This window comes from Salvia miltiorrhiza, chromosome 1 (genome assembly GCF_028751815.1).
Source record: "Salvia miltiorrhiza cultivar Shanhuang (shh) chromosome 1, IMPLAD_Smil_shh, whole genome shotgun sequence".
NCBI classification, from domain to species: Eukaryota; Viridiplantae; Streptophyta; class Magnoliopsida; order Lamiales; family Lamiaceae; genus Salvia; species Salvia miltiorrhiza.
In genome coordinates, this window is record NC_080387.1 from 42,027,487 (window position 1) to 42,040,683 (window position 13,197).

At 37.6% G+C, this 13,197-nt stretch overlaps 1 non-coding gene and 1 pseudogene across 1 annotated transcript; one reads left to right on the forward strand and one right to left on the reverse strand.

Moving 5' to 3' along the window:
• TRNAN-GUU (transfer RNA asparagine (anticodon GUU)) lies at nt 1–74 on the forward strand. The gene has a single exon. It is a non-coding gene; the product is annotated as a tRNA-Asn (tRNA).
• A 2,219-nt stretch (nt 75–2,293) lies between these two features.
• On the reverse strand, nt 2,294–9,103 carry LOC131008264 (uncharacterized; annotated as a pseudogene).
• Between the last annotated feature and the right edge of the window lie 4,094 nt (nt 9,104–13,197).

The following is a 13,197-nucleotide window of genomic DNA, read 5'->3' on the forward strand; positions in this document are numbered from 1 at the left end:
GCTGGAATAGCTCAGTTGGTTAGAGCGTGTGGCTGTTAACCACAAGGTCGGAGGTTCAACCCCTCCTTCTAGCGTTGTACTTTTATGTTTTGGTTTTATTACCCATCTCATGTTTTGGTAAATTTTTGTACTTTTATGTTTTGGTTTTATTACCCATCTCATTTATTTTTTTTTATTTTTCTTTAGCCCTTTTTTTTGGTCGTTAAGTTTTTGTATTTTTGTACTTTTATGTTTTGGTTTTATTACCCATCTCATTTATTTTTATTTTTTTTTCTTTAGCCCTTTTTTCTGGTTTTATTATTATTTGCGTTAAGTTTTTTCTATTGTAATTTTATGTTTTGGTTTTATTACCCATCTCATTTATTTTTTATTATTTTTATTAAGCCCTTTTTTTTTGGTTTTATTATTATTTGCGTTAAGTTTGTTCTATTGTACTTTTATGTTTTGGTTTTATTATTATTTCTTTACCCATTTTTTAAAAAAATTATTTTCCCATTTTTTTTTCTTATGTACTCATTTCTTTTTTATTATTTTTCTTTAGCCCTTTTTTTGGTTTTATTATTATTTGCGTTAAGTTTTTTCTATTGTACTTTTATGCTTTGGTTTTATTATTACTTCATTACCCATTTTTTTTTAATTCTTTTTCTTATGTTTTTTTTCTTTAGCCACCTCTTTTTTCTATGGTACTTTTATGTTTTGGTTTTATTTTTTACTTCTTTACTCATTTCCTTTTTATTTATTCTTTCTTTACTCATTTATTTATTATTATTTTTCTTTAGCCCTTTTTTTGGTTTTATTATTATTTCTTACCCATCCTTTTTTTTATTTATTATTCTTTCTTACCCTTCTATTTTTAAATTATTTTTTTTAAAGTTTTTTCTATTGTACTTTTATTTTTTGGTTTCATTATTATTTCTTTACCCATCTCTTTTTTAATTATTCTTTCTTTACCCATCTCTTCTTCTTTTTTTTCTTTAGCCACCTCTTTTTTTATTATTATATTTTTTGGAAAAGTTTTTACTATTTTACTATTGTTTATGTTATTTGATGAGGAGTAAATTACACATCACCGCTGTCATTTATTAAACTATTCATTATTCCATTATTTTACTATTTTTATCATTATTATAACCAAAGATAGGATAATGAAAGACAAAGTATTTGAAGCCAGCGCCGTCAACACAAGGGAATGAAGCCAGCGTCGTCAACACAAGGAAATGGAGCCAATGCCGATTGAAGATAGACAAAAAAGAATCGAGAATGGAAACAACACCAAAAGAGTCAGCGTCATAAACAAAAGAAGATCAACGATGATTATTTACGAGGTTTATGAATAATAACGGCAAGTTAGCAACAAAGACACTATAGAAGTGGAATTGAAGTCGACGCCGTTCAATGTAGAAAGAAGAAGAATCAACACTCATCAATAAACTAAGCCAAAGACGAAGTATGAGACATCGACGCCGAATAAATATCTGACAGAATGACCGATAAAAGCTGCTAGTTAGTTATCATTGATGTTATAGGAGGAAGGAACTTGGTGAAGGGCATGCAGCGTACGTGAACCGTCGAATTTACTGCTTTACCCTTCTTGTATCTCTCTTATAAATAGCTAGTTCACTCCATTTATAAGACCTACACTATCAAAATATAACAAATTCATACATTTTTCTCCCGGGGTTCTTTGAGTGTTCTTCGAGTTCTTGGACGTTTTTTCATCTTGAATCGAACGAATTCTTCGACTCAGGTTTAATTTTCTCAAATTATAATATGTTTTATATTTTCTTTAGCCACCTCTTTTTTTTATTATTACGTATATTTTTTTGAAAAGTTTTTTCTGTTGTATTTTTGTTTCTGTTATGGTACTTTTATTAATTGATTTTTAATTTTCCAAAATCTCACTTGTACTAAAATATGCATAACTTTAGTATTTCCATCTTTTTTTTAATTTTCAAAAGTTCTACTACCTACGTGCATAAAGAGTATACAACTTTTGGTTCGTCACGAGTTTTAATAAAACATTATATTTAATATTTCCAAATAAAATAAAAACTATATTGTCTAAATGGTTATTAAAGGAAATAAATGTAGGATTAAAAAAAATAAAATAAAAATCTTTAATCCATATAAACCATGATTGAAGTCATTCTTTTCTATTAAAAAAGCAAGCAATAAAGAAAAACGTAAAAACTGAAATAACTGTTTGATTCAATTGTCAACTTTTAAAGTTTAATGCAGACATAGTAACAACTAAAACATTTACTTATTATATCCCACAAGATCAACATGATGACCTAATTAAACTAAGCCATACATTTTTTGTTAATTATATCCAAGAACAAGTATAGTGTTATGGTAGATTATGTAAAGAATTACACACACACATGAAAGGGAAGACACGCGATTGATGAGTTACTTGTCGACAATGAGCTTCATCCTAGCAAATTCAACATAACTTTCAAACTGATGGACCAAACCAAAATGAGCCATCAACAACCAAACAAAGCTTATAAGCTCCCCTCCTTTGCTCAACTGCTCCGCAAGCAGGGGCGGAGCCAAGGGGGGGCTAGAGCCCCCCCCCCCAAATTTTGAAAAAAAAAAATTTTTTTTTTTTTATAATATGTCTAAAAATGTTGTTATTATTATTATTATATTTGTATTTTAGTAAAAAAATGTCTAAAATGTATTGAATGCCCCCAAAAATTTTTTAGTAAATGTTGAACTATATTATCTATGAAAATGTTGTTATTATTATTATTATTACTATTATATTTGTATTTTAGTAAAAAATGTCTAAAATGTATTGAATGCCCCCAAAATTTTTTTAGTAAATGTTGAACTATATTATCTATGAAAATGTTGTTATTATTATTATTATTATATTTGTATTTTAGTAAAAACTGTCTAAACGTATTGAATGCCTCCAAAAAAAAATTAGCTAATGTTTTGAACTATATTATCTATGAAAATGTTGTTATTATTATTATTATTATTATTATTATTATATTTGTATTTTAGTAAAAAATGTCTAAATGTATTGAATGCCCCCAAAAAATTTTTTAGTAAATGTTTTGAACTATATTATCTATGAAAATGTTGTTATTATTATTATTATTATTATATTTGTATTTTAGTAAAAAATGTCTAAAATGTATTGAATGCCCCAAAAAAAAATTTAGTAAATGTTTTGAACTATATTATCTATAAAAATGTTGTTATTATTATGATTATATTTGTATTTTAGTAAAAAATGTCTAAAATGTATTGAATGCCCCCAAAAAAAAAATCGGGGGCTACCGCCCCCGAACCCCCGTAACAGTTCAGCCCCCCCCCAAAAAAAATCCTGGCTCCGCCCCTGTCCGCAAGAGCTTGCGGTCGGCATGTGACGGCCGCGTACGTCAGCATCTCCACCCAAAACTTTGCTCATTACCTCCCATTTCCTGTACCCCAGCTCATGAAGCTTGTTGGCCAGTCGGTACCCGTCGTACAACACTGATTTGCTCTTATCTCCCTTGAGGCAAACTGGCTGTATCTCCGCCTTAACACTGCGGATCTTTGTGGCAAATTTCTTTTGCTTCTTCATCCTTTCCTTCATCTCATCCCATGTGAAGAAGCGCACAACACAACAAGTATACCGTAGATGAGGCGGGAGTAGAGGCAGAAGCACGACGACAAACAGCGAGAGGATAAGAGATACAATGGGTGAAAATATAAACCAGGGGAGACATGCGCAGAAAGCTTTAAGAGCAGTCTTGATGAATTGGATTGAGCTGGGGTGCTTCCTCTTCTGGTCTGCGACTACCTCCACCTCAGCACAGGTATCACGGAATCGAGTCTGCCCAATATCCGTGACGCCATGCATGATTTCAGGCTGCATAACCACGAGATACATCATGTAATCGGAGAGGAGCTTCGAGATGTCTCTTTTCTTTTCGAGCTCAGGCTCCAAGATATCATCGTCGTCCTCCTTCCAACACCAGCAAAGCTCGGTAGCAATATGCCACGACAGGAGACTCTCATCATACTCCATGCCATCAACATAATGAAACAGATCTCCGAGGGCCATGTCGGTGTTATATATATTATAACGGAGGGCCACGCCGCCTCTCGCTGTGATGGCCTCTGGGAAAGATTCAGAAGATTCTGCCAATTCAGACCTGAGCTTCACCTCCTCGAAGATGTGATTCCTCAGCTCGTCGGTAAACGGCTCACGTTTCACATACCACAGGCCATTAAAATAGTTAATTAGTCCGAAAAAGTCCATGATTTCTCGAGCCTCTAGTGGGAGGAGGTTGAGACTATACTCGATCAAGTTGTGAGTTGACACAGATTCAGACCACCGGTGGAAAAACAACTTCTTAAGCACTGCGTTGGGCTTAGTGACACCTGGTATAAGCCAGTTTAAAGAGTCCCGATAATTAGCAAAAGCAGTGAGCCAATAACTCGTAAAGAACTGAATAAATGCTATCACATCCAATGCAATGGCGCCTACGAGCAAGGCATAGGTAATGCAAACATCGGAGCGTTGGAATTTCTTCTCCTCAGAGTAGAAGAGACCAAACGCAGTAACCACCAGAGCTGAGGAAAACAATCGGAGCAACAACCCTTTACGCGTGTACACAATGTTGGCCTTGGTGAAGAGGATATCGTACATGAAATTCAGCTCGAGTGCTATTATTCTGAAGGCCTCCTCTGCTGAGCTGTGGAGGAAGAACTCCCGACTTCTGACGCGTTCGGAGTAGCTGCATTTGAGGTCTACAATGAGACGCTTGAAGGTCAAGAAGAAGCGGTAAGCGAAAAGCACCGCCTGCTTATCAGTCAACGAGTTTATTTCTTTCACCCTGTTGGGTATTATCGCGGCACGTCGTCGTCCACGTACTCGTTAGCACGAAGCCAATGAGCTCTTCAAGCTTTGGAGGGAGAGAGCAGCAGCAACAGCAGGAGCGTGACAGCAGCTGTGACTTCCCTGGGAGCAGCTGCGCCGCGGCGACGTTCCAGCTCCAGCTGTAGAAACACGAGCAGCAGGGGGCCAAGCTTCGGCTCAGTCCCGTTTCCTTCTCTAAGCGCACAGCAACGTGCACCACAACTTACTCCGGTAGCTCCACGCACCCACGACACCCTTGACCCTCTCCGGCGGCTCCTCACAGTAGCTGCGTCGGGAATACACGAAGCAGGGGGAGAACAAGCAAGACACGAAGCTTCTTGTTCGATCCACGTGAGAAAGGTGAATGGAGAGATAGAGAACACGATTCGCTCGATCACACAAGAACAGCGACAACAGTCGTCTTCTCTCCCACACTCAACTGCACTTCTCACTTTATCTCACTAAGTGAAGATAGCTTCTCCCAATTCAAACTCACGCTGCCTCTCTCTGCACACTTTTCCCTCACTTAGCAATTAGGGCAAAGAAGCTTAAGTAGGCTAGGATATGGGCCTGCCAAGATGGGCTTTGGTGTGTGGGTTTGGGCTTCCAAGGAGTTGGGCCAAATAAGACTAACAATCTCCACCTTTGGCCCAATCGTGGTGCACAAACGAGAAGGACAATGGGATTCATCATCGCCGAGATCCCTGTAAAATCACACAGACAATACAAGGGAAACAAGTGAACAAACACAAAGTAAGCTCCGATCACACAGATCACCGTGTAAACTAACCGTGTCCAAACACCTGCAAATCACACAAGATAAAGCAACCAGTAGAACACACATAGAACATATAGATCACTAAGATCTAACAATCCAAAAAAAAAAAACCACGCAGATCACGGAGGACAGACTCAACACACAGTTGGACAATCACAAAGATCAAACCTGTAAAGTCACAAAGACATCACAAGCAAACTAAACAAACAACACAATGCTCAAACACACAGAAACACGAATGTTCAGATCACATAAACTAAGAGGGGTGAACAACTCCACCTCAAAGTGAGCAGTATCATAAGACAGACTAAAACACACGCCAATCCAAGTCTCTTTCAACTTGGGTGTCATCCACACAGTTAGACACAACAGTAACAGGATCAGCAAGGCAGACATACATGTTATCACGTTTTTCAGCTGTGAAAACAATCAAAGATCCTCTCATAATCTCCATTAGACCCTTTCCCCACCTACCTTCTAACCCATCACTCTCTAAGGCGGAACAAGACAGGAGGTTAAAACACAAATCAGGCACATACCTAACATGCTTCAAAGTGAAAACATATCCAGACTCAAACTTAAGACGCACATCACCAATGCAAACAACATGACATTTTGCACCATTAGCCATAGACACACAGCCATTACTAACGGTCTGAAAGTTTGAAAACAGATTCTTAAACGGCGACATATGAAAAGAGCAACCAGAATCTACACGCCATTCACTTTCACACAGACAATCAGAATGCATAGATTTCAACAGGTTGTTATCACATGCTCCAACCACCGAAAATAAATCACCCATGTTATCACTACAAGAAGCCAAATTAGCATGCTCATTTTGCAAATCACCATCAGACTCTGACTCACCATCTGAACTAGAACTACAACTAGAACTAGAACTAGGACAGTCTTTAGCAAAATGACCTGGTTTACCACAGTTATAACACTTCTTAGTCCTTGTCTTATAAGACTTTTTCTTCTTCTTCTTAGTGACATCATTATCTTGGTTACTAGCATGCTTTTGAGGCCTAAATTGATTTCTCTCTCTCACATGCATAACCTTGATCTCGGATTCCCTCCCAATATTATGCTTCAAATCAAGTTCCTTGCTTTTCAAAGCATTCACAACAGTATCATAAGTCACGTTATCTCTACCATACTTAATAGCAGACTTGACATCACTGTAAGACTCAGGAATAGCATTCAACAGCACAATAGGGGCATAATCATCAATGTGTTCATCGCCAGTCAGTTTAATGTCTTGCACAAGTTTTGAAAACACATCCAAATTTTCGTCTACATCCTTAGACAAATCAAGTTCAAACTGAAAAAATCTTTCGAGTAAAAACAATTTGGATGGTAGCGACTTTTCAGTGTAAAGCTCTTCCAATTTACACCACAAATCTTTAGCAGAATCACATACTCCTACTTTTCTAAGCACACAGTCAGATAAGTTGAGTATGATAGAGGACAAAGCAAGTTCATTCATATCAGATTTCTTTTCTTCAGTCTCATTATCAGCATATGAATGATCAACAGCCTTAAACACATGTTGCTGAATTAAAATGCACTTCATCTTCTGCTTCCAGATACTAAAATCGGATTTTCCATCAAAATGAGCCATACCAAAGAAAGACGCCATACCAAGCTATCACAGCAAGACACAACAAAGCTAAACACCGAGACCAAACACTAAGATGCCTTCACAGAATCACAAATGCAGCGGAAAAACACAAAACAGAGCAGATTCACGAGGCAAACAACAATTTTCAGATTAATAAGATAAAGGCACACAACTTAAGTCAAATTACTCCCAAATCAAAACGCACATTGGGAAACAGCAGCAAACCCAAGCCTAAACTGCACCACTCGGCAGTTTTCTAAATATAAGACAACGGGGGAGGTTTCGCCACTTTACCTGAGCGAGGTCCTAAGATCAGAACCTCGACTTACCAAAAGCGATTTGAATCGCTGCGTTCCGATGCAGCAGGTCAGGGACGCGACGACGTACCAACCGTGGCTCTAATACCACTGTTGGGTATTATCGCGGCACGTCGTCGTCCACGTACTCGTTAGCACGAAGCCAATGAGCTCTTCAAGCTTTGGAGGGAGAGAGCAGTAGCAACAGCAGGAGCGTGACAGCAGCTGTGACTTCCCTGGGAGCAGCTGCGCCGCGGCGACGTTCCAGCTCCAGCTGTAGAAACACGAGCAGCAGGGGGCCAAGCTTCGGCTCAGTCCCATTTCCTTCTCTAAGCGCACAGCAACGTGCACCACAACTTACTCCGGTAGCTCCACGCACCCACGACACCCTTGACCCTCTCCGGCGGCTCCTCACAGTAGCTGCGTCGGGAATACACGAAGCAGGGGGAGAACAAGCAAGACACGAAGCTTCTTGTTCGATCCACGTGAGAAAGGTGAATGGAGAGATAGAGAACACGATTCGCTCGATCACACAAGAACAGCGACAACAGTAGTCTTCTCTCCCACACTCAACTGCACTTCTCACTTTATCTCACTAAGTGAAGATAGCTTCTCCCAATTCAAACTCACGCTGCCTCTCTCTGCACACTTTTCCCTCACTTAGCAATTAGGGCGAAGAAGCTTAAGTAGGCTAGGATATGGGCCTGCCAAGATGGGCTTTGGTGTGTGGGTTTGGGCTTCCAAGGAGTTGGGCCAAATAAGACTAACACACCCAGGCTGCCTTTTTTTTTACGTATATCTCTTCTCTACATGTGGGAAGGCCAAGCCTTCTCTTTGGATCGAAGACACTCATCATCTTGGCATAATTTGGGCCAGGATCGGGCTTCTTGCGCATGGAGTCGCGGAGGTTGTTGAAGCTGGCCATATACAGAGACCTCGTTCTCTCGTAGTACTTGATGAAGCCACAAGCAAACATGAGCAGCGTGGGAAGCCACAGCTGGTTATGCGGGAGTGTTTGGATGAAGATATATGTAGCAGAAACACATTGGAAGGCCAGCGCCAGCGCATGCCTATGCCAGAATTCGTTGTCCTGTAAAGCAAAGGCGGTGATGGAGTCGGGGCCGCCTAAATGCACCAGAAGAAATGTGGACCAGAAGGCCAGAGGCTGGTTATCTTTGTGATTCTTGATGCTGCCTTCGCTGCTAGTGATCACCCCTGCAGCGTAGTTGGCCGCCCAATCCGCGAGCAAGTATAAGCACAAGATGCCTCCGACCACCCAATTGTTGGAGGTCCGCTTTCTCAGAGGGGCTAACAAGAGCAGAAGAGTTTGAAGGGAAAGGCTCAGCAGCATCAACCCTCTCACATCCCATTTATCCCAAAGATCCTTCATCAAACGGATCACTTGCTTCATATCCATTTTTCTCCTTTCTACTTGTCACCAAAATGATATCACTACATTCACCCATGCTTAGAAGCCCCAATTTAGGATGCATTTCGTCCCAGAGAAGCAAACTAAAAGATTCCTCGTTCTACATGCTACCTCATGAATTAGTACGAGCACCACCAATATACGCAACAGTGAAGCTAAAGAATATTTTATTACTTTAATGACATGAATTGCAATAAAAGAGATAAAGGCACACAACACGTGATACACACATGGAAGAAAAGAAAAGACAGAGAAGGAATAAATACATCGAGCTCCTCGCAGAGCCAACCATAAGAGGATCCCTTTCTTTCAAGTGTTATTTGAAAGTGTAGAAAAATAAAATGACGATGAACGGAAAAGATGCAGAACCGAGGCGAGAATAAATCTCTTTCCGTAAGGCAAAATTACTTTCGTTCTGTGCTAGCGGATCTACAGTAATTGTCCCAAAGATACAACGGTTTAGGGATGATAGACGAGTCCTTAGCTATGTTGCTCGGACTCGGGTGCAGGGATGATAGACGAGTCCTTAGCTATGTTGCTCGGACTCGGGTGCGGGTGTCGGACACGGATGCGGGGATACGTGTCCGACTCTTAATTTTTCTAAATTTAGGATACGTGGACACGGCTAAAAAGGATCCAAAATTAGGATACGGGTGCGGGGATACGTTTGATAAATAAAATGATAATCTTTAATAGATAATAGAAAAAGAATTGATAAATAATAATTTGCAAAAATCTAATAATGTGGCAGTATATAATTGAATTTAGTAATTTTCGTTCTGAATTTCAATTTTATTTATAGTAGTATAATCTAAGTTTAATTATAAAATAATACTAAAAGAATTGAATAATTAGGGTAAAAGTATAATTCTTTAGAAGGGCCCACTTAGTCAAAAAGTTGCGGCTTTGATGAACAAAAAATATACTCCCTCCATCCCATGAAGCATCCGTCCCATGAAGCATGACACACTTCTTTTCGGCACGGGAATTAAAAAATTGGTATTTTGTGTGTTAAGTGTGGTAGATGAAAAAGTGAAAATGTGAATAAAGGATAAATTTTTTGCCATTTTTAGAAACGTGTCATGCTTCGTGGGACAGACCAAAAAGAAAACTGTGTCATGCTTCGTGGAACGGAGGGAGTAAATTAGAAAGTGTCACAATGAGTTCCACCGCCTCAACTATGTATCAACTATCAAATTCAGGCTAAAGCACCGCCTCACACACCAATCAAAGCGTGTTGACTAAGCGGTAAGGGGTTAATGCTTAAGGTCAAAGCAGTGGCGGATCCAAGATTTATAAGTTGGGGGTACAAAAAAATAATCTCATAAACTCAAATGTAAAATATACTTTAATGTTAAAAGTACTATATCATAAAACATTGTTCAAAGATAGTTAGATGCAAAAATAATCTCATAAACTCAAATGTAAAATAATCTCATAAACTCAAATGTAAAATATTTTTTTTACCTTCAAAACTTCCACTATTATTTTTTAGAACAACTTGTTGTAGACTTGTAGTGCAATATGTCAATATCTATTATCCAACTCTACTCTCCTCTCTTTAATTTCTTTTCTTTTTCTTTGAGGAATAAAAAATCTCGCCCCTGTCTAATTTTTCTCTTTTTCTTTGACGAGTCAGAAGTCTCGCCTCTCGTCTCGTCTGTTAGCCTCCTCTCTCTCCAATTCTATTGTTTTTCTTTGAGGAATTGTTTGTAATATCTAATCACAGCCGCCACTTTTATTAAAGAGAGCCGCCACTTTTTCACATTCTAATGGGCCAAAGGCCCAAAGTCCAATTCTTTTTTTTTTTGCAATGCCTGGTGGGACTTGGAGTTTGGGATTGGGGGGACAAAATCAAGCAGCAAACTTTAATTACATAATACATATATAATACTACTACTAAAAAAAAAATTTGGGGGTACAGCTGTACCCCCACCGCCCCAAGTAGATCCGCCTCTGGGTCAAAGGTTTTGGGTTCGAATCCCTTGTGGCATGGTCTTTCAATTTCTTTATTTAATACTGTTAATTTATCAAAAAAAAACCACAAAAGCATCAAACGGTGCGTTCTCGCCGCCGAGTCCGCACGATATGTGAAGAACCCGGTGCGTATTCCGCACCCGGATCCGTGTCGTACCCGACGGACATGGGTACTCTCACATTTTTGAAGATAAAAGTCATGGAGGAAGAGATTGCGTCTTTAATGAAAAACAAAATATGTGTGCTAGTTGATAAGTCAACTGCTCAAAGCTGTGTCAACTGCAAATGGATTTACAAAAATGAATTTGAAGTTGGTTCAAAGAGAATGTTAGATACAAAGTTAGGCTGGTGGTTAGAGGATTTACATTGAAAGAATGTGTTAAGTTTAATGAAATTTTCTCACCGATAGTCAAGCATTGTTCTATTAGGTTGCTACTTATTATCGTTACCCAATTTGATTTGAAACTTCATCAACTAGATGTTAAATAACTTTTCTAATTGGAGATCTAGAATAAATTATCTACATATGAATCAACCAAAAGATTTTGTGATACTTAGATGTGAATCTAAGGTGTGTTTGCTTAAGAAGTCACTATATGGATTTAAACAAAGTCTAAGGCAGTGGATTCAAACAAAGCTCGTTGGGAAGCTTTAAAGTATATCTTAAGATACATATCAAGACTACTGCAAATCATGGTATAATGTTTGTGACTGAGGGAGAAACTTTGCTTGTTTAAACTATACATCTAATATTGATACAAGAAATTTTTCAAATTGGTTATGAGTTTACTTTGTATAGAACTGCTATTAGTTGGAGGTTGATGTTACAATCTATAATGACTCTTTCAACCACAGAGGCTGAATACATAGTTGTTAGGGAATTTGGTTAAATTAGAAGAGTTTAATCTTCCACACTTCTACAGAAGGTTGTTACTATACTTTGTGATAGTCAAAGTGCTATTCATTTAGTAAAGCATTAAGTCTTTCATAAAAGACCAAGACATATAGATGTCAGATTTCATTTTGTTAGAAACATTGTTGAAAAGAGAATAATTCAAGAGGTGAAACTAAGGCTAATGCATTAGACATTTTAACCAATTAACTATTGTCTTAAACTAATCAGTATTACCTCTCTTAATGAGAAGTGCAAAGTTTTGTTAGTACGAAATGAAGAGAAAAAAATCAAGTATCAATGATAAAGCAGTCGAGGTGCAGATTATTGGAAAAAAAATGTGTCTGCATCATACAAGTTTTATGTTGGATACTCATGTGAGAGATAGCTGAGAAAGTTATCAATTGATTAAGATTGTCAGTTGAGGGATATGTGAAAATTAGTTGAAAAGTTGTTAGCTAACGATAGAAGAACTTATCAACTGATTGAGATGGTTAGTTTGTCAGCTGACTAAGTTTGTTAGAGCAATGATTATTCAGTTAACTAGTTACTTTTCTGGAAGCTAATCTCCGATGTTGATCAGTTCATCCATGAAGCTATAAAGACAAGTTGATGCAGTAGCATTTTGTAACGAGAAACATTTTGTATTAAATTTAGTTTATAAAGAATAACAGTTAGAATAGAGAAAAAATAAAATAAAATAATATTTCCTCCGTCCTACTATAAAAAGCTCAAAATTTTTCGGCATGAGAATTAAGGAGAATGTGTAAATGTGTTAAAAGTGGTAGGGTCCACACTTTTTTAAAGGGTTAAACTTTGTCATTTATAAAAATAGGTCACTTTTAGTGGGACGGAGGAAGTAGTCAATATTCTTGACCTGAGAGCTACAAGTTCTTTTGTATTTGGAAAGTTATGTTGTTGTAACTTCCATCGAGATCAATGTATCCATCTTTTTCCTTCACATGAACTTAGATTTTATAATCAAATTCAAACTACGTAAAATTCTTGTATTTTGTTTTTATGTTTGAGTTTAAAGATTCTGGAAATCATGGTGGATCAATCTTAACAAAACTAATATGGCTTCTAAAAAATACTCCATCTACTCTATTTTAAATGACACAATAAAAATGAGCACGGAGATTCAGGATAAAATATTAAAGTGTAAATTGGATAAGGACCAATTATTTAATATGTGTAGAGTGGATTTGGACCACAAACTAAAAAGATAAGTGTGCTATTATAAGTAGGAGGAAGGGAATAGGTGTTTGTAAGCCAATAATCTTTTCCTCATGGTCACATAAGATATAATCTACTCCATCACTTTATTGATAAGT